Source organism: Anabrus simplex, chromosome 7, assembly GCF_040414725.1.
Source record: "Anabrus simplex isolate iqAnaSimp1 chromosome 7, ASM4041472v1, whole genome shotgun sequence".
NCBI lineage: Eukaryota > Metazoa > Arthropoda > Insecta > Orthoptera > Tettigoniidae > Anabrus > Anabrus simplex.
In genome coordinates, this window is record NC_090271.1 from 226,363,687 (window position 1) to 226,386,579 (window position 22,893).

The 22,893-nt window shown below is 43.2% G+C and overlaps 1 protein-coding gene across 1 annotated transcript in view; it reads left to right on the plus strand.

Moving 5' to 3' along the window:
- LOC136877787 (uncharacterized) overlaps positions 1-22,893 on the plus strand; it is a 144,250-nt gene that overhangs the window by 867 nt on the left and 120,490 nt on the right. The gene's annotated exons all lie outside the window — the stretch shown is intronic.

Genomic DNA, 22,893 nt, shown 5'->3' on the forward strand with positions numbered 1-22,893 from the left:
ATGGGAACTGAAGACATTCATAATGTTAGCGCTCCGTATTGTTTTCGTATCACACAGCATGCATAAATAATTGCAGTTTAAAAACAAGGCCAGTCATGTAGTCTTAATCGACTGGGCAACTAACCGTAACGATCAACAAAGACTGGTTTATTATTGTTGACATTAATTGTAAATCGTCTTGTTCTCTTGCAGATGTTTCGTTTTTCAATAATTGTTGCTTATTAGTTCTTCATGAAAACTCGGAAGGCTCATATTCCATCTATGATTCAGATTTTCCTGACTTCCTCCCCACTCTTAATAATTTCTTCTGTTTGACTGATCGATACAGCACCGATTGTCTCTGCCTTACAGTTTATGGTGTCTTAAAATATCGTCCCGTTCTAGCTACCAGGCGCAATTGTATGATAAATGTTACTGTTGTTTACCCACATTCCTATCAGGGGATGCTAGGATTGTATTTATGTCGTTATGCATGCAGTATACTTACAGTCAGTGATTTAGTTGGAAAATAATATTAACAGGAACTCGTCTTATTAATTCAGCAATCGCCAAAGGGACTCGTACTGGATCTCAAAAACAGTGTCGTGATGTTCCCATGACTGTTAATGTTTTGCCACTAATGCCTGGATTCAAAATATTTATGTAACTGAATTGCTAAATACGTAATAATAACAACAAGATTCTGAGAGGAAATTATTTTCCAGGGCGGCGTTCGGGTGCTTTCTGGTCCAATAAAACCACTTACCACTATCAGAACTGCATTTACTGTTTCTTCATTATGTTCTCGCTGGACATCTATGAACTTGCTAAATGTGGAGGATTTCTCTTTATTGTTTTGTTCTTCGGGCTGTCGAAGGTCGATGTTTATGGTTACTTCTCACATGGTAGCATATTTCTATTCTGTTTAACCATGTGTGGGATTGGCATGGCTTTCTCGCTGACATCACGCGAGCAGCCTAGCCGCGCAATCAATATCCTACTCTGGGTTCAAACCCCGCTCTTGGCTGCCACTCCCTTCTTCTGGGTATTTGGTTGATGCCAGCGACACGACAGAAACCCCTTGTGGTCTCGTGCCTGCGACCGGCCTGGTATTGATCAGCCGGAGTGACATCTGTGGCAGTAACAGTGCTCGCTTGCGACCTTGGCGGGCCAAGCAATTGCTGAGGCTGTAAGAGGGATCCCATGTGCTGTAAGAAGAGGACTTGCAGTCGTCAGCCGCGCCACTTTTGACCATCTCGCAGAGCATTTTGCATAACATCTGTTGGTGGCTAAGTGGAGTCCAACGTGCAGAACAGTCCTCCTCGCCTGTCCTTATGTAACGCGACCTTCCGAACCCATCTCCTATAGAGGCGCTGTTTGGAAAGAAATTCTGAAGTTCCTTCGGTAAACTCGGTGTCATTAACGTAATTCTCTCATCGCATCTTCGCCTCGCTTCGCCCATCGTATTTTTTGTTTGTTTTACGTCGCACCGGGACTGGCAGGTCTTTGGCGACGATGGGATAGGAAAGGAAGGAAGCATTATTTTGTCTGGTATGAAAATGGGAAAATACGGAAAACCATCTTCAGAGCCGCCAACAGTCGGGTTCAGTATACCATCTCCCGAACGCAAGCCGATAGCTGCGTGGCTCAAACCGAGTAGCCAACTCTCTCGGTCGTCCTTTTTCAAGCGGAAACTTGCCAGCCTCGTAGTCTAGGGATAGCGAACATGCCTCTTGCCAGGAGGGCCCGGATTCGATTCCCTGCCTGGTAAGGGGATATGTACGTGGATGCAAGGGCTGGTTCGAAGTTCACTCAGCCTGTGTAAGAACAGTTGAGGTGCTGTATGACTGTGAGATAACGACCCCGGTGTACAAAGCCAAGCTTAATGGTCGAGAGGATTCGTCGCACTGACGTATGCGTCACCTCGTAATCTGCAGACCTTTGGGCAGAGCAATGATCTCTTGGTTAGGCCAAGGCCCATCATGATTGTAGCGCCATGGGGCTTGCTTGTTTAATAATAAACATACCCTACATATTTCTTCATCTAGCCGGGCTGAGTGGTTCAGATGGTTGAGGCGCTGGCCTTCTGACCCCAACTTGGCAGGTTCGATCCTAGCTCAGTCCGGTGGTATCTGAAGGTGCTGAAATACGTCAGCCTCGTGTCAGTAGATTAACTGGCATGTAAAAGAAGGCCTGTGTGACTAAATTGCCGCACCTCGGCGTCTGCGAAAACCCAAAAGGTTAGTTAGTGAGACGTAAAGCCAATAACATTATTATTATTATTATTATTATTATTATTATTATTATTATTTCTTCGTTATGCCCATTCAAAGAGCGCGTTTGAACTTGTTCGTTGGCCTGATGGTTTTCGCCTTTTTGTCCTCCCAAAATCTCTTCATGGATGTACTGTGTTGTATCTTGCGTTCTGTGGACCTTCCTGCCAGTTTTATTTTTAGGTTTCTCCACGAACGTGTGCTTGGTTTTAATTGTACTACAGACTCAACGATCTTCTATTAAGTCATCCGTGATAATCATTTCTTGAAGCTCCGCCTTATTTTCTTCTAGCCGTTGTATTTTGATCTTCTTTGGGTTCATTACTTTAAATAATCTTTTGGTGAGTCTGTCTCTGTCCATTCCATAGATATGGCCACAGAATTTCAGACGTCTTTTGCGTACGGCATCAGTGAACCTGTCAGTTAATGAGTAGAGGCCCGCTGTTCTCTTAATCCACATTCCGTTTTCTCTCGTGGGACCATACATTTTCTGGAGAATTTTCGTTTCTTGCTTTTCATTTTATAGCATTTTTTTTTCTTTATTAATCAACTTACCCTCCAGGGTTGGTTTTCCCTCGGACTCAGCGAGGGATATCACCTCTACCACCTCAAGGGCAGTGTCCTGGAGCGTGAGACTGAGTCAGGGATGCTTCTGGGGAGGAGGATAGGCGGCCTCACCTGCTATGCTGAGCAGCGACCTTGTGGGGGGATGGGAAGATTGGAAGAGATACACAAGAGAGAAGGAAGCGGCCGCAGCCTTAACTTGGGTGCCATCCCAGCTTTTTCCTGGAGGAGAAATGGGAAACCACGGAAAAACACTTCCAGGATGGGTGAGGTGGGAATCGAACCCCTCTACTCAATTGACCTCCCGAGGCTGAGTGGACCCCGTTCATTATTATTATTATTATTATTGGGGGCGTGATTAGCTCAGTGGCTTAGCTGCTGGCTTCCCACCCAGCCGACTGAGGTTCGAATCCCGGTCAATCCTAGGTCGAGATTATCATCTCAAGAATCACGTGGCGGTCCGTCTCTGTGGTGTACTGGTTCGTGTGATTAGCTGCCACCCCCGGAGGCCCGGGTTCGATTCCCGGCTCTGCCACGAAATTTGAAAAGTGGTACGAGGGCTGGAACGGGGTCCACTCAGCCTCGAGAGATCAACTGAGTAGAGGTGGGTTCGATTCCCACATCAGCCATCCTCGAAGTGGTTTTCCGTGGTTTCCCATCTCTCCTCCAGACAGATGTCGGGATGGTACCTAACTTAAGGCCACGGCCGCTTCCTTCTCTCTTCCTTGTCTATCTCTTCCAATCTTCCCATCCCCCGCAAAGCCCCTGTTCAGCATAGCAGGTGAGGGCGCCTGGCCGAGGTACTGGTCATCCTCCCCAGTCGTATCCCCCGACCCAGAGAATGAAGCACCAGGACACTGCCCTTGAGGTAGGATCCTTCGCTGAACCCGAGGGAAAACCTACCCTGAAGGTAAATAGATACAGAAGAATAATCACGTGGCGCCAGGGAGGGCATCCGGCCGTAAACCACCGGCTAAAACCAAAATGAGCCTGGGTAGCTCCAGCGACCGCAGAAATACCTGGGATAAGCTGAAGAACCTTTTTGATTAGACTGTTATGCCTCTGTGAAGTAACTATCCTCTGTTTGTAGCTAGCTCTGTAGCCGTGTCTAGTTCTATGCCTCTTTATCTGCCTGGCTCTATGGCTAAATGGGTTAGCATGCTCGCCTTTGGTTCAAGTGATTTCGGGTTCGATTCCCTGTCGGGTCGGGAATTTTAACTTTCATTAGTTAATTCCTATGGCTCGGAGACTGGGTGTTTGTGACGTACTCAGTATTAGATTCCATCTTAGGGCCCCATCCTCACGGACGCACAGATCGCTTATACGGCGTCAAATCGAAAGACCTGCACCAGGCCTCTAAAACAATAATCACCACCACCGCCACCACCTCTCTGAAGGCTACACGCCAATAATTTACCTCTCTATCTTTAAATAATTAAAAACTTATCTCTGCTTCTCTTGCTTCCATGGTCGACTCCATTATTCTCGCAGGTAACCTATCCTCCTCCATCCTCCTCCTCACACGATCCCACCACTGAAGACGGTTTATACGCGCGGCTTCGTCCGTCGAGTTCATTTCTCTTCTCAATCAGAGCGCCCTCCTCGTAGTTTCCACCTGTTCCTTCTCGCTACCTTCATGTCTGTTACTTCCAACGTATGAATAAGGTGTCCTGAATCCATTATTACTTCAATTGCTATGATTTTTAAGAGGTGCTTGGTGTCTGAATTTTGTTCCACAAGATATTTTTAGCGTACAGGAAGTTAACAACAGCATGGTATCGTCCTATTTAAACACTCTCATACACTACCGACTTCATTCGGAACCGAACTGATATCATTGGAACAAAAGACAGCGCCACTAAAGTAGGCTGGAAACTCCCTTTTTAACCACTATTTTTATAATGTTTTCGGTTATACGTCCCATGGACTACTTTTAAGGTTTTCGGATATGCCGTGCTGCTAGAAATTTTGTCATGTAAGAGTAAATTTAATACGCCAATAAAGGTAGCGTCACGAGCCTTGGCTGTACCAGTCGGCGTAATTCTCGGTTTAGAGGTCGCAGGTTCAATTTCTGACCTGGCCTAGAATTTTAACTGTCTGTGGTCAGTTCCTCGGGTTTGGAGACTAGGTATTTGTGTTGGTCTTAATATACTTCTCTTCATTTACACACACCACGCCACACTGCTAACCACCATAAAAACACGGGAATATACGTTTGGCCTCAGAAAGGACTCCCGGCCGTAAGATTGAACCAAATCCGTATCCGACCCCAATACATTGGGGAGAAGAAAGTTCTACCGACACGAAGTTGGCGTATTGGCACAGTCTTCAAATACCACCGGATTCTAACTTGCCACCTTGCTTCATATAAGGCACTCAAACCAGCTCCACACTGTATTTTTTTCCAGTCGCCTTTACGTCGCACCGACACAGATAGGTCTTATGGTGATGATAGGATAGGAAAGGGCTAGGAGTGGCAAGGAAACGGCCGTGGCCTTAATTGAGGTACAGTCCCAGCATTTGCCTGGTGTGAAAATGGGAAACCACGGAAAACCATCTTCAGGACTGCCGACAGTGGGGTTCGAACCCACATTGTATTATTATATAGCCTGTACCAACTGGGAGAGTTCAGTGCCTAGACAGATCAGAACAACCACTATCGATGGATTCGCTCAGTTGACTACGCTTGAAAAATACATTGTGCTTTTCCAAGTGGCTAATAGGTACGTTACGTTGCTAACTAAAACAACAAGAAATCAGCAGTCTGTGTCCATATCAACTCCAGGCGTCTTTCTTACTCGTCATGACAGGTGGTGGTGATTATTGCAAGGAAGGACAGTTGGGCAGCTTAACACTAATGAGAAGAAAAATGGAAAAGGTCATGCCCTTCGAAGATTGATGGTACCGGCAGAGTAAAGAGAAGGCCCACGAATGGGGTGGAAATGAGAGACGCCCTAGGTCTCGCAAACCTAAAACTGTTGGGATCGGAAGAAAACAGTTGTTGACCAAGGGAGGTCGGACAGGAAAGATTACAGTGAGATTGGCACAAGTAAGGGGAAGCAGTGCTCTACTTAGGTAGGGGCCCTTGGTCGCCAGCCCACGTTCCCGAGTTGAGGGACCCTGGGGCCCGTTGTAGTCGCACGACAGGTAGGGTATACCGTGATGTATTTTACAGCCCCCATCCACGTCACGGCTGCTCTGTGTTTACGTACCCCAACAGAAACCCAACTATACGGTTTTCATACACATAGTAAATCACACTGTCTTTAACTCCTACAGCAAAATAATGTGTGTTGGTTTCTTTTCAGGCTTTGATCATCAGGGGCATCAGTACCCTGAATCTCCCTTCTCCTTATTCGTTTTGCTCATTACTGAGTATGGTGACCCCATTACGACAGACTGGACCATCCGTCCTCCGCTGCCCGCATTATTCTTCTTATAGGGAACTGGTGATCTCTTTAGCTTGGTCTATCCATCTCCTGGGTGTTCTCAGACACCACTGATCTGCATTTAGGACTGTCATCCAGGTGGTAGATCCCCTATCAATAGTTTACCTAGTCTTTTCACTATTCCTTGGTCCGGCCTTCTTCTTATGTGACCTAAGAACTGTAGGATTCTGTAATAACTGGGGCGCGGAAGTTGAAGACCTATACATTGCCTAAAAATGACCTCTAGAAAGACCTAAAAATATCAGCAAAAAAGGACCTAAACTGGTAAAAAGTGCGTAAAAATGCGATCCAAATTCATTCATAATTTCAGTTTTAATAACATGTTTAATGAAGGAAAATAATGTTTAAAAATGCAAAATTCTGGTGGGTTGCAACTTACAGTGCAAAAATGTATGAGTGAAATTCTTCGTCTGTCAGACATTATATAGTTTTAGATTAACATGATTTTAAAAAGGAATTCCGTGTTTGTTAAAAAGTACTTGCAGAATTTAGAATTAATTTTTTTTCCCACCTAGAATGAATTGAGCTAACCTGCATTGGACATCCTGGAGAAAGAAATTGAAATCAGTATTGCTGGAATCATATTTGTCTCAACCACACTAGGGTTACAGAAATAGGAATTCGGAAACCTTACCTCAGTTGGTTTTTAGTATATCTCCAGGTTCTTAGGTGTAAAGGATCGTCGGTTTTCAGACAGCACGGTGCAGAACATCGCGAAACGTCTCTCCACATCATTGGATGTGGATTTTCTCCTTTCAATGTTTCATGTATAATGTACATAATTTGATACATCAAGCATTAGTTTCATTTTCTCTCTTTAAGAGGTGATGGATGAACTAATGATGATTCGAATTGAGATTGAGCGTTACAAATATAGTCGAAAGAAGATAAAGTTGCGAAAAAATCTGTAAAGACCTAAAAAATAAGAACCTATAAGACAAAAAAAACGCAGAAAAAAGGTAAGAAAGGACAAATAAAATCCAGTATTTTCTGCCCTGCAATGACCCAGACTGAACAAATAGAGTGGTTTGTAAATTCTCGTTTCGTTCCTGATTGACGCATTTGTTCTTCGCTGTACCCAAGATGCCTGTAGCATCCTCCTCCAGCACCATACGCTACCTTCCCATAGTCTTGATAGTCCATGGATCGCCTCCGTAAGAAAATACGGACAATACAAGAGACTGAACTATTTCTTAAACCTCATTCACCAGACTGCCAGTGAACTAAAGATGCTTTACTTTCCACGATCGACTACGATCAGCTTTGACCTCAACGGAGGTTAATCTTCAATCCAAGATGGTGGTGGTGGTGATTATTGTTTTAAGAGGAAGCATCCTCTATGACAATCCAAGAGCACGACTTTTTGTCGTAACCTGAATACCTGCCTTGAATAATTGTATTTAGGCCTAGGTCTGCATTTGATGCCTCAGGCTTTGAAATTGATACTATACCAGAATTTTCCCGCACAGGGTGGTGAAATACAACTACAATAGTATAACTGTTGACAGTATCAGAAATTGAACTTCGTACTCTGAACATTGCATCTCCCCATGTCTGTCGAGTAGAAAACTTACCATCCCTGGTCAGTCTTGTCTTATTTTGGGGATATTCAAAGGATCTGTTGCTAACTTAAGAGCTGGTAAATGAAGCAGATTTTGCTGCTCTCTTCCCACTAATGCTGTGTCGCGGTTCGGTTCACGTTAGGTACTTGGAAAACTGCGATTCAGGGTCGGTCCAATATGACTAAGACACCATCAGGTATCTTGCAACAGTATTCCTCAGTAATTCAAGAGGAGTTGAGCCCTACCTACGAAGCTATTTTCTGGAAACACTTTGAGTGACGCATTTCATACGAACCCAGTCCTATTCACAGAATTACAGCGATATTGAAAGTTATTGGGAAGGTACTTTTTCTTAAGTATGACGATGTATAAAAGAGGAAAAACAACTTTTCAGAAATATTACGAGTATTTTATTTGCTGGGGTTTTGAAGCTGAATTCCTTCGAACAGACGTTTTTGTTTTGTGATCGTAAGAGTTAGATCAAGTTTTTGTGTATGAATGTTGAGTCCTCAACTCGAACGTTGGTTGGATCCCCAGCAGCTGCACTATCAGCTGTCATAGACAGCACCCTTGTGGTCCACTGCTTGTTGTAATAGAAAAACAGGGACTCCCCTACTTGGCCCCTAGCTTAGTCGGCATCGCTGCCACTTACTGGACAGAGGCTCCTCTCTTTCAATTTTCTTATGTGACATTGGCCAGCCCTCGTTCTCTTCCGAGCGCGACGTATAAATATGCGAAGGTCGGCAGTGTCTCTCATTTTCGCGGCTTTCGTAGCTCTTTCTTTTCTTTTCGACACTTTCATTCTTCAAAGGGTCTTCCTCGTTCCTTTCTAATTAAAGAGTTAAGAGGGGATGGTTGCCTTGTTAAGTAATTGTACCTCTCCTTAAAACAATAATCCATCTCTGTAATAGATATTTCAGGTGTCAATAATAATAATAATAATAATAATAATAATAATAATAATAATAATAATAATAATAATAATAATAATTTGAAATTTGAAAAGTGGTGCGAGGACTGGAACGGGATCCACTCAACCTCGGGATGGTACCTAACTTAAGGCCACGGCCACTTTCTTGCCTGTACCTTCCACTCTTCCCATCCCCTCCCCCCCCTCCCCACAAGGCCCCTGTTCAGCATTGCAGGTAAGGTCTCCTGGGCGACGTACTGGCCCTCTACTCCAGTTGTATTCCCGACCAAATGTTTCACGCTCCATGACACTGCTCTTGAGGCGGTAGAGGTGGGATCCTTCGCTGAGTTTGGGAGAAAAGCCAACCCTGGAGGGTAAACGGATTAATAACAAAAAATAATAAAATAATACCGACCGAGTTGACCGCGTTGTTAGAGTCACGTAGCCGTGAGCTTACATTCGGGAGATGGAGGGTTCGAATCCTACCGTCGGCAGCGCTGAATATGGTTTTCCGTCTTTTCTCATTTTCACACCAGGGTGTTTCTTAATAAAGGCTACGGCCACCTTCCCATGCCTAACCCTTTCCCATCCTTGCGTCGCCAAAATCATTCAATGTGTTACTGCGACATTAAGACCTCTAGAATAATAATAATAATAATAATAATAATAATAATAATAATAATAATAATAATAATCTATATATTAAAAAATTATGAAAAGTAAAGTCAGTCAGTCCAGCCATTCTATCCGGTCGATTTCCTTCATTCTTTTTTTAACTGAAAGGTATTCATGCACAGATTTGTCATCAGGTACTATAAATCACTTAACTTCCGCCTTCCTCAAATGATTTGATTTTTTCAATTTTTGTCTCTTTGAAGCAATCATATCTTTGGTTCTAATTGAGGTACGGAGTTCGTTTTGGCATAAGAACACTCAGTGGATCAAGCTCTTTCGTTTCAGCTCTTAACTATTAAAATTGGTTGATTCTGAGGAAAGTTATGAGTGCACATTCAATTTGACGTCTCATTTCTTCAACATTTTTTTTTTCTCATTGAAGCAATCATATCTTTCGTTCTAATAGACGTACCGTACGCAGTTCGTTTTGGTCTAAAAACACTCAGTGGATCAAGCCCTTTCTTTTGTGGTAGATTCTGAGAAAAGTTATGAGTGCATTTGTCTCCATGACGAAGACCTTTGAAGGATTTTTTAACAGTTCGGCGCGTAGTGTTGTTCCAAGGAACCGTTTAATTCAATTTCTTTGTGTGATGTATTTTCAAGTGTTTTGTTGACATAATATTACATTCTATTACCACAGCATACTCTGAGTTCAAGTTGAGGGGTTCGATCCTGGCTCATTGCATTGGTATTTGGAGGTGCTCAGATGCTGCAGAATCGTGTCCGTAGAATTACTGGCGTGTAAAAGTACTCCTTGGCTGCATGGTCAGTATAGTAGCCTTCTATTCAGAAGGTCTCAGGTTCGATTGCTGACCGGGTCGGGGATTTTAACTTCGTCTGGTTAATTCCTATCGCTCGGTGACTGGGTATTTTTCTCAGTATACATCTTCATTTATATACATGCAGTAAAATGACATTACTAACCACCACAGAAACACGCAGTAGTGAATACATCCCTCTACATTGGGTTGAGGACAGGAAGGGCATCCAGGCTTAAACCTCAGCTAAACCCATACAAAGTTCCGACCCCAAGTAATTGCGAAAAGCCCAGCAATAATAATAATAATAATAATAATAATAATAATAATAATAATAATAATAATAATAATAATAATAATAATAATAATAATAATAAATATCCAGTATTCGAGAGATAGTGGTTCGAACCCCACTGTCGACAGCCCTGAAGATGGTTTACCGTGGTTTCCCATTTTCACACCAGGCATACCTTATTAAAGCCACGGCCGCTTCCTTCCCACTCCTACCCATTTCATATCCTATCGTCGCCTATCTGTGCCGGTGCGACGTAAAACAACTTATAATGATGATAATAATGAAAATCGTATGGCCGCAACTACTATCTGGAGGCATTTCTGTGGACACCATTTAGACTGCCTGCATGTCAGTTTCGATGTTCCGTTTTACTCTACCAGATGGCAGAGAAACTTTACCTCTCTTGGGCGATTTATGACTGAGTTTCGGTTAATTGTGTCGGGTAAATACGAAATGTGACGTACGCCATGGTGTGTCGAATGGACTTTTTTCTTCCGACTGTCTCCTCCGGGTTTAAAACCGCGATCTTGGAATCCAGAGACAGGCCACCGATCCACAGAGGGAGCTGGTGTCTCTAATGAGGCCCTACCTTAAAACCGAGGAGTCCCTTCGCTTCCCTCATCGAGCAGAAGCTGTTAAAACTCAGGCTGACACATCTCGTTCAATCAGTTAGACATTATCAGATTCTTTAAATCACAGTCAAAATTAAAAATGGCATTGGAGGAAAATATAATACAAATGCTTATGAACTGTATACTTGATGTACCTACTAGAAAATGACATCTGGTCATATGGTCGTAGCACATTTATAATATAACTTACAACTCCCCGCCTCAACGTTGACCTCCAGACATTTACCACTAGGCGAGTGATTTCTCTCACGCTGGAGGTCGTCACTTCGATCTCAGCCCATTGCAGGTATGTCAGAAAAGCATTCCTGCGACCAAGTCGTCGTGCTGCTGAAGCAGTAAACTGTGTAGCAAAAATGAGTTGGTAATGCTACACTTGGTTTTGCTGGGAAGTGGGGGTTGTGCCATGTCATTGACGTGGCTCTTTATGGTAACCCATTTGAGAGGTAATGGCGACGTCACATATGATTGTTCACTTCGTTCACAGCCGTGCGTGTTCACTCGAAGGTCATGACAAGCCCCAGATGCTTAACTTGAGTAGTTCGCCCTGAAACACAATGTCTTCCAGAGACAAACTTGAGTATAGTTTTCTAGGGGTTCTGTCTACGCAGTGGTGGTGATTGCTGTTTTAATATGAAGTACAACGGGGCATCCATCCTCTCACTAATCAGATGAAAAACATGGAAGGATCCGACTCTTGGAAAAATGAAGATATCGGCCAAATAAAGACAAGGACCACGAAGGGCATGAACACGAAAGACTTCGTAGCCCTCGGAACCTAATAGCGTCGGGATTGGAAAAGAACAAGAGTTGACCCAGTGAGGTCAGATAGGATAGACGTAAGTGAGCAGCCTGGCACAAATAAGTGGAAGCAATGCCAGGACTCAGCTAAGGGCCCCGTGGTTACTAACCCACGCTCCTAAGTTAAGAGCCCGTGGGCGTTATTCTACCGCCCCTACCCACAGGGGGCACTCTTGTCTAACCATATCTCTTACCTTGTAACCTTGTAGCACCCTACTCAACCAAATATATTGCTAAATTATTACGCGTATACTAACACCACCGTATGGAATGTCGGATTTTACAAAGTTTTTGCTGCTACTGCTGCTGCTTTGTTGAAAACAAAGTTTCCAAAAAGTTTCCAGCTGGTGCTCTCCTTTGTAAATTCTGTATATCCCCCCTACACACCGTTATCACATTTTTTCTTCCAGAATTACTTATATATGAGAATAGTCCGGCTCTTTGGCTGAATGGTCAGCATTCAGATATTTCGTTCAGAGGGCCCGGGGTTCGATTTTTAATCGGTGAGGGATTTGAATCACTTGTAATTAATTCCTTTGACTCGAGGACTGGGTGTCTGTTTTCATCCCAACACACTCCTCTTCTTCTTAAACACACCACAGGTACACGCAGTAGTGAATACATCGCTCCACGAAGGGCATCTGGCCGCAAAACAGGGCCAAATCCAAATGTGCGACACAGTTCGCACTCGCAGTCCCATCAGGATGCGGGAAAAGTGATAGAATATAATATATAAGGTTTCAGAATAATACTACTAATAATAATAATAAACAAGAGTCTTTAAAAATTCCTAAAATAGGTTACAGTAACTAATTTTGACTGAAATTAGGACGTGGGCCTGAAACGTAATTGAAATACGGTATACATCAACAGAGTGTCAATATCAAGAAGCTGTAATATTGGCCTGAAGAGAAGTGTACATATACATGTAGACTTGCATTAAATTACGTGAACAGTTTTAAGAACCGAACCGGTGTTCCATTATATAGACTCTCAGAGACAACACTGGTGGTGGCGGTGGTGATTATTGTTTTCAGAGGAAGTACAACTAGGCAACCATCCTCTAAATAACACTAATTAGAGGGAAAGAAATGGAAGGGATCCGACACTTCGAAAAATGAAGATATCGGCCAAAGGAAGACAAGGGCCACGAAGGGCGTGAAAATGAAAGACTCCCTAGGCCTCCATACGTAATACCGTCGGGGTCGGAAAAGAACAAGAATTGACCAAGGAAGGTCGAATAGGATAGATGAAAGTGAGGAGCCTGGTACAAGTAAGTGGAAGCAATGCCAAGACTCAGCTGAGGGCCCCTTTTAGTCGCCTCTTACGACGGGCAGGGGATACCGTGGGTGTTATTCTACCGCCCCCACCCACAGGGGGGAGACAACACTGGAAGAGATGTGTGTGGAGAATGGACAGAAGAAGCATACTGAAACAAACCCTGCACTATGTGCCCACTTGAAAGAGATCTATTGAACGTCAGATAAAAAGATGGACAGAAACCGCAAGGATCACATGGTCTGATACTTGCCTCATTGTGTAACAGTTCGTGCTTGTCTTCGGAGGTCCACGTTCGATTCACAGTACTGCCAGAAATTTAAGGTTGGCAGAAATAATGGTTAAAAATACGCATGCAGTTCACGACCCTTTGAGGTTTGCCTGAGAAAAGTTGCACCACCTCAGGACGAGGACACGTGTTTTACTGGCTGAAGGATGATAATGATGATTTTTTTTCCTTCTTAGTAAGTTGTCTGTGTCCTTGAAAATATCTCACGTCCCCCAATTTGGGAACTACTGGTTTAGAGGGTCAAAAGACCGTGCTTATCAGCCACTCACAACATTTATAATAAAGTTATTGGTTTTACGTCCCACTAACTGCTGTACTTTTTTACAGTTTCCAGAGATGCCGAAATGTTGTCCCGCACGAATTCTTTTACGTGTCAGTAAGTCTTCCGGCATAAGGCTAGCGTATTTGAGCACCTTCAAATACCACCGGAGTGAGCTGGGGTCGGACTTGTCTACATGAGGTCAGAAAGGCCATTGCTGTACAGTCCGGAGCTACTCGGCCCCGCACTTACAACATTAATTGATGGAGGAGTAAACAGGCTATCGACTAACGAGGGAGAAGCGTTACGAAAAGTGGGAAAATGTAAGAATCCCCTGTTTTTTTTAACGCTTTGCTTTACGTAGCACCGGCACAGTAGGGCTTATGGCGACGACGATGGGATAGGAAAGAGCTAGAAGTGGGAAGAAAGTGACCGTGGCCTTAATTAAGGAACAGCCCCCAGCATTTGTCTGGTGTGAAAATGGGAAACCACGGAAAACTAACTTCAGGGCTGCCGTCGCAGCTACGTGACCAAACCGCGCACGGTAGACTCTCCTGGTCTCATAGAACTAATGCCGTTAGTGTCAAAGAGAACTTGGATTAACGAAGTGTGTTCGGACAGCAAATAATAAGGGAGTGCTTTGGTTCAATTAAAAAATGCTTAATTCAGGTAGGGGTCCGGGGTCGCTGTGTTCACGTCTCCAGTGGGGTAGGTAGATTTTCAACCTGTGGATGGGGGAGCATAATCTTATTTCTTGACGGGCGGTGCATCATTTGGTTGCATTTGTTTAGCAGCTTGTTGACGTTTAATGTACTGTATGTAAAACAGAAACACGTTCATTGATCACCAGTGATTTCATGCGCTTAAAGACGCCTTCCCAATCCTAGGCGTTTCCCATCCTTGCATCGCCGAAAACCTTCGATGTGTTGGCGCGACGTTAAACAAGTAGCAAAAAACAAAAAACAAAATGTTCTTCGGGTCTTGATGTAAGACACTGTGCTGAAATATGATTGTGAAATAAAGGGGAATAAGCACATTCAGCATATCTGGTGGAGAAGTCTCCGGCCCTCTCAAGAGCTATGGCGAAGACGGGTAATTGGGATTTCATGAGGGTGATCCCGTTACGTAAGTCAGCAAGGAGAGGGAGGGAACAGCATGTGTGCAGCGTGGGAGAGTCTCCTTGGAGAGGACAAGAAACCTGCAACTCAGGACGACAGGCAAGATAAATTGACTGAACTTATCAGATTTTCAGAATATCCATGAAGAACATGAACCTTACATTTATTTAGATGTTGGCTTTCCACTCGGATGGTCCAGCTTCCAATTTTGTTGGATTTCAGGCAGAAATTTGCACGTGACTAAATAACGTGATGTTTGGACGAATTCGAACTCGTAGATCCAGCTAAACCCAGAACAATCCAGGTTGGCTTTTTTACAAGTTGCTTTACGTCGCACCGACACATATAAGTTTTATGGCGACGATGGGGTAGGAAAGGGTTTGGAGTGGGAAGCAAGCGGCCGTGGTCTTAAGTAAGGTACAGCCTAAGCATTTGCCTGGTGTGAAAATGGGAAACAACGGGAAACCATCTTCAGCGCTGCCGACAGTGGGGTCGAACCCAGTATCTCCCGAATGCAAGTTCACATGTGCGCGCCCCTAACCGCCAACCCCCAACTCGTTAGGTTGACAATTGTAAACCCAGAAATTATTTTAATTCTTTCCTGGCGTTTTTTTCTAATTATCTGGGGTTAGAGAGAAGAAATCTGTGGTCGCTGGAACTACTCTGACTCTATTTGAGTTTCGAAAGGAGGTCTCAGTTCAGTTTTAGGTGAACGTTCCAACTTGCCCTCACCAAGAAGGAAAGGCTGTGCTAAACCACTGTACTGATCAAGTGCCTCTTCAGTTTCATTCTTGTACCTCGAATAATATTCCAGGCTCATGTCTGAAGAGAAGAATGTAAATTTCGTACTTTCTTACCCTGTGCAGTGTTTCAGCTACATAATTTGAAAAGAGCATAATCATATGTATAAATCCTTGTCGTACAGGCAAAGGTGAACTGAGAGGAGAAGAAACCGAAGAGCAAGGTTTTGACCGATTATAAAACATGACTTCTCAGTTGCAAACAGACTCGTGGCGCAACAGTTTAGTTTATTAGGGTTTCGGCCTACCAAGACGACTGCTGCCTAGCCAGACGGTGTGCAGATATTGGAGTGCCACGTGGTCAGCGTGACAACATCCTCAGTCGTATTGCTTTCTTGAGCGGGTACGCTGCCTCTTACATCGTAGCTCCATTTAGTCTCACGAGACTGAATAAATTCCATTACAGCTTCCAGTCCAGTATTAACACTCCTAAACTGATCAGGAAACGACCCGGGTAAGATAGGGACACGCTACCTATACACCATATGGCTGCTTACTTCCCAGTTGCCTCTAGAAAACATCACATTGTGAGCAGTGGCGGTCGGTCCAAATGGGGCATTTTGGGCTCATGGGAGGTATTTTGAATTCTACAACACCGAAGACACAGTGACGTTCTCTTACTAATATATGCCTATAGGAAACATCAGTCGATGCGTTTAGTTTCAACTTTATTCTCTGTTATCCAGACTTGCAGCCCTCCCAGCCTGAATGACGAGCAGCCGCCACTGCACGTGAGACAGACGACTGGAAATGTTCGTCTGCGCCACGATGGAGGCACGAGGCCATTCGACTAAAGTGAAGTTCGGGACCATGAGAATAAACCTGACTCTCCTCCATGAAAAATCAACACACATTATGCAGTATGAATTCTTGGTCATATGCACATTTTTAAAAAACCATGGCACTACAGCCCTGAAGGACTTTGGCCTACTAAGCGACCGTTGCTCAGCCCGAAGGCCTGCAGATTACGAGGTGTCGTGTGGTCAGCATGACGAATCCTCTCGGCCGTTATTCTTGGCTTTCTAGACCGGGGCCGCTATCTCACCGTCAGATAGCTCCTCAATTCTAATCACGTAGGCTGAGTGGACCTGGAACTAGCCCTCAGATCCAGGTAAAGGTCCCTGGCCTGGCCGGGAATCGAATCCGGGGCCTCCGGGTAAGAGGCAGGCATGCTACCCCTACACAACGGGGCCGGCGTCATATATACACGCATACTATTAATATTTGTATTAGCAGAAACGAGGAAACTGCCGGATTCCTATTCAGAATCTCTGATTTTGTCATGCTGTCGACAGCGTCTATATAACAACAGCAGGCATGCAGATAAATTGATCATTTTACCAACTTTCATTGCTCTTTCGATATAGTCTACTATGTGCCACACATTACTATTTTTTAATTACGTAAATATGATTTTACGGCAGAATGACTGTTAACGTTAAGTTTACGATGTCTTAATTTATAATTTTATTTCTTCTTTCTTAATTCGTTTACCTCCTAGGGTCGGTTTTTCCCTCGGACGCAGCGAGGGATCCCATCTCTATCGCCTCAAGGGCAGTGTTCTGGAGCGTGAGACTTTGGGGGATACAACTGGGGAGGAGGACCAGTGCCTCACTCAGGCGGCCTCGCGGCCTCACCTGCTATGCTGAACAGGGGCCTTGGTGGGAAAATTGGAAGGGATAGACAAGGCAGAGGGAAGGAAGCGGCCGTGGTCTTAAGTTAGGTACCATCCCGGCATTTGCCTGGAGAAGTGGGAAACCACGGAAAACTACTTCGAGGATGGCTGATGAGGGAATCGAACCCCCTCCCGGGCTGAGTGGACCCCCTTCCAGCCCTCCTACCACTTTTCAAATTTCGTGGCAGAGCCGGGAATCGAACCCGGGCCTCCGGGGGTGGCAGCTAATCACACTAACCACTACACCACAGAGGCGAATTGATCATTTTATCAAGTGTTATTGCCATCGGTCTGGCCTACCTAAATAGTTCTTTCGTGAGAGCCATGGGAGGTAGGGGCTGAATTGTGCTGTAACGGGACTTTAAAGATTTTAAAGATTTGAATGCCAAGATTGTTTATCTGATGCTGAAAATAGTGACAACAAATGTAGCTGTAAGGAAGTTTGTGCGTAAAAAACATTCACAGCGATTGCCTAGTAAAATCATAGCCATAGTATTGAATAACTTACCAGCTTGTGATATCTTTAGAACGGCTTACATACATTTAAAGGATCAGAACCAAAACCTGCTCAGGACCCCGCTTTCTATTGACTAACTCCCCTTCCGTGAGTGGAGAACTGTTGGTGTTTAAGACGTGTTTCTCGTTTTGAATACTTGTGATGTGCTTTCAAACACACGTTCTTTCTTTATGCTGTAGAAAATAAATTGCAGGTCGTATTGGATGTGGTCGGTTCGTTCTGTGGACACTGATAACGCTGGCTGATTACAGCAGTCTAGAGATAAATGTACTGTTGTTTGGATCATCAATTAAATTCCTGTGTTCCTCTTTCGAATTGAACTGCATTGTTTTCATCCCATCATGCACTTATCTTGCGAGATTTAAAAATTCGTTCTTACTCAGGGTTCTTTAAAAGTACACAAAAATATATTTAACAGATTAGTTCCGTCCAAGAAAAAAGATCTCAATACGCGCCTGCTCTTTGCTATATTGTAGTAAAAGCTGTGTACATCTCAAATTTTTCATTCGTTAGCTGAAGGTAGAAGGATAGTAGGCACGAAATGGTGGGAATAATGACAGGAAGGGTTTCGTAAAGGAAATATTAGGTTGGATAATTCCTTCTGAGGATTCTTTAAATGTACCCTGATTATATTTAATGGATCAGTTCCCTCCGAGAAGAATAGTGTAGGGTTCCCATAATATATTTTTAACGGAACATTTTTACTTAGAAACCTGGGGTATTTTATAAAAAATGGAAGAAAAATACAACTTCAGAATACACCAAGAAAAGCTCAAATTAAACATTCATAAGAGTAGGTGTTTATCAGTCTTTCATGAACTTATTCGGAGGCTTTTATCATCTGTCCACAGTGCATTTATTCATAAAAAGAACACGTTCCACAGCTGCAATGAATCTTGGCTGTGCTAAACAAAATCTTACCAGACATTTCATATTTAAAATATTTAAAATTGTTTTTTAAAACGAGTGAACAGTTCACACTATTTATTACTGATTCTTTCCATTCTACTATTCAAGTTTGCTTTCACAATATTTTCTCTTACATGAAAACTCATCAACCGGTCTAGAAGGCTAAGAATAACGGTTAGAGGATTCGTCGTGCTGACCACATGACACCTCATAATCTGCAGGCCTTTGGGCTGAGCAGCGGTCGCTTGCTAGTCCATGGCCCTTCGGGGCTTTTGCGCCAAGGGGTTTAGTTTAGTTTTGGAAAACTCACCAGTCTCGACACTGTTCATGAATGTATTCAATGCAGGTGAAATGGAAATCTACACCACAGTTATGAAGCTTATCAACTGTTGAATGCCGTTTATTTTCTAGTATTTACAGCAATACATTTAAAATGTTATAGATTTATTTCAGGAAAGACACTGAATAAGTGGAGCATTTGGGAAGGAAAAAAAAAAAGTCGGGACACGGGGAGAAGAATAGGAACTCTAAAATAGTAGTGGGATTGATACCGTAGCATTACGAAATGGTGGAGGACAGTAACAGGAAGGTACTCGTGAAGAAGAGATTAGGAAAGAAATGAACACGTTGGATGCTACAGTGCGTATGAACCGGCTTCATTGGCGGGGTCATGACTGATGAGCGCAGGAGAAGGGTACGTTTCCCAGTGGACGAACAGACTCGCTGTACAGAATAAAACAAGCAGAGGGAGACCTTGGGGAGTAGATCCATAGAGCGAACTGTATGACTACAGGGTTCACAGAGGCTAGCAGTCTAGAATGACCTTTCCTTTCTGCTGCTTGTTTAACGTCGAACGAGCACTCGTTAGTTTTGAGCGACTCCGGATTAGGAAGTGTCCCTTAACACAATCACGACCACCACCTACCTACTCCATAACATAGTTTTGGCAACTTAAATGCTATTTCAAAAATCTCTGTTGTAATTTGTTTTCGTAGGCCATTATTTTTACTCTTCATTAGATATAATATTGTAAATGTAAAAAAATAAGTATTACGAAGCATTTGTGGTTAAATTTATAGAAATATTAAGTTATTGTCTAGAAAATAATATATTCGTATGGCCTCAGCTTCCACCTGCCGACATTTCAATATGATATATCATCTAGGTTGCTTTCCTGTTAATTTCGACGTTCCGTTTTTATTCCGCCAGGCGGCTGAGAAACGGATCTCTGTTGGGCGATCTGTAGCTGTCGGGTGAACACAATTAAGTGTCACCAGAGATATGTCGACATCGTACGAAGTGGATTGTTGAATGGACTTCCATCCACTCTTCAACAATCCGACTACCTCTGCCGGGTTTGAACCAGCTATCTTAAGATCCGGAGGCCAGCACTCTACCTTTGATCCACTGAGGAAGCTTGTCTAGAACTCTAATTTTAGAAAAAATGCACTCTTAATGAAACATGATTTTTCAGGATAATTTTAGTCAAAGTCATTGGGATAAATTCGTTAAACTGTTATATAATTTTCTCTCTATGTATTTTCGAAAATAGGGAATGCATTCTTTTAAAATCTTTAGTATGTTACATTACCGGCGAACTCTCATTTGCTAATCCAAAGGCCTGTAAGATCCATGATCTCCACCTGGCACGGTCGAGTTTGGATAAGGATTCCCTTCGTTGGCCTTTCGACAAGTATATTCCCAGAATAACCACTCTCTGAGCATGAACAACACTCGCCGGACTCTCGGCACGCGGTAGAAATCGACCCGTTAGCTGCCCTCGCCTCTTCCAGTATTGTCCTTCTTTCCTCTGTTCTCGTTTCCATCTCTTCTCTTCGCTCCGATTTGACATTTTCAGAACATCATCCGATCTGGACTATTTTTCATACCACCGCAACATTAGATGGTATGATAGTGTCGTTTGTTGTGAGTATTCCATTGCCAGGGAATAGCATGAAGACGTATCTTCTCTCAGCCGTGTTACTCCATCTGTTCGTGAATACTTAAGGTCAGAATATTGTTCTTGCCCTAATGTCGACCAGCCCCGTGCTGTCACCGCAGCGTCCCTGTCGTGGGTTCACTTTCCTTCTCGGTCGCGTATTGTAATTCTATTGTATCAAGATTCACTTGCTTTAATAATAATAATAATAATAATAATAATAATAATAATAATAATAATAATAATAATAATAATAATAATAATAATTTATTGATTTTACGTTCACTTGGCTCTTTGGTCTAATGGTCGGCGATGGGGTCATCGGTTCGATTCCTGGCATTTTAATTGCATCCGGTTAATTCATCTGACTTGCGGTGTGGAAGTTTGTCCCCTCACCCCCCCCCCCCCCATACGCTTCTCTTTATATTCATTCAACACTACCACCCACCACAGAAACACAATAATGAATACACCCCTCTACATATGGTGGCGTCAGGAAAGGCATCCGACCGTAAAACAGGACCAAATCCACCAGATTGGGGGAAAGGAGAGAAAATGAAAAGAAGATGAAGGTGGGTTGGTTTTACGTCCCGAAAACCCTGATGGGCCTTGACGTACCCAGCGCCAGATGCTCAGCCCAAGGTGACCCGTGGTCAGCGCAACGAATTATCTCGACCGTTATTCTTTTTTTTTTCTAGATCGGGGTCGCTAACTCGCCATGAAATGGTTCCTCATATCGATGCTGTATTTGTCTTATGTAGTCTGAGTGGACCTCGAACCGTCGCTCAGAATCGACCATCCAAACATGCTTGGCTGTGCGGTCCCATAGAGTGACATCTGGTCAATTACGTGCCACATTTTTGTCAGTCAAGATGCTCCTGTCCTAATACACTATGTATCTGTTTTCTAAAACGGTAGCTGGCTTGTGTGAGTAGTACGTTTCCACTGGTGTTGTGGTCACGACAAATTATTATTATTATTATTATTATTATTATTATTATTATTATTATTATTATTATTATTATTAAGAGCCTCCGTGGCTTAGACGGCAGCGCGTCGGCCTCTCACCGCTGGATACCGTGGTTCAAATCCCGGTCACTCCATGTGAGATTTGTGCTGGACAAAGCGGAGGTGGGACAGGTTTTTCCCCGGGTACTCTGGTTTTCCCTGTCATCTTTCATTCCAGCAACACTCTCCATTATCATTTCATAGCATTTATCACTCATTAATAAATCACCTTGGGAGTGGCGACCCCATTGTAATAACAGCCTATATATGTTTCATTCATTACATCCCTGACCCGGTCAATGACTGGAAAACAGATTGTAGGTTTTCATTATTATTATTATTATTATTATTATTGTTTGCTCTACGTGCCACTAACTACCCTTTACGGTTTTCGAAGACGCCGTGGTGCCGAAATTTAGTCCTCAGGAGTTCTTTTACGTGCCAGTAAATATACCGACACGAGGGTGAGGTATTTGAGAACCTTCAAATACCACTGGACTGAGCCAGGATCGAACCTGCCAAGTTGGGGTCAGAAGGCCAGCGCCTCAACCGTCTGAGCCATTCAGCCATTATTATTATTATTACTATTATTATTATTATTATTATTATTATTATTATTATTATTATTATTATTATTATTATTATTATTATTATTATTTGTATTGTTACTGTTATCTTCGTGATGTTAACGTTAACGGTGGTAGCTGCTGAAATAGAAAGGGTGGACGCGGAAATGTCTTCCATCTTTTCTCTTACGCCAGCTTCAAGGGTTCTATCAATTTTTAGAAATGTTTTAGAATCATTTTTAAAAACCTCGTCGATGCATTATAAATAAATAAGAATCCGCAAGTTATTGACGTATTTTTCATTTTCTTCCTCATTTCCGCCCAGACCCTGTCAGGGAAACTTCTTCCAAAAAAAAAAAAAAAGTTGTATGTGTTCCGGCTGATGACCGAAAACCAGATAATATCAAGACTAGCCGGATATGTTTTGCATTTTCCAATGAATGTGGATAATGTTAAACATTTATACTGACATCAGTCTTTATCCGGCTAATAAGAAATTATGTATTTGAATAATGTTAGAACAATGTAGCTTCTCCTCCCACGAAACTACAATAATATTGACCGGCTTCATAGCTTAATGGTTAGCGTGCTGATCTCTGGTCACAGGGTTCCTGAGTTCGATTCCCGACAGGAATTTTAA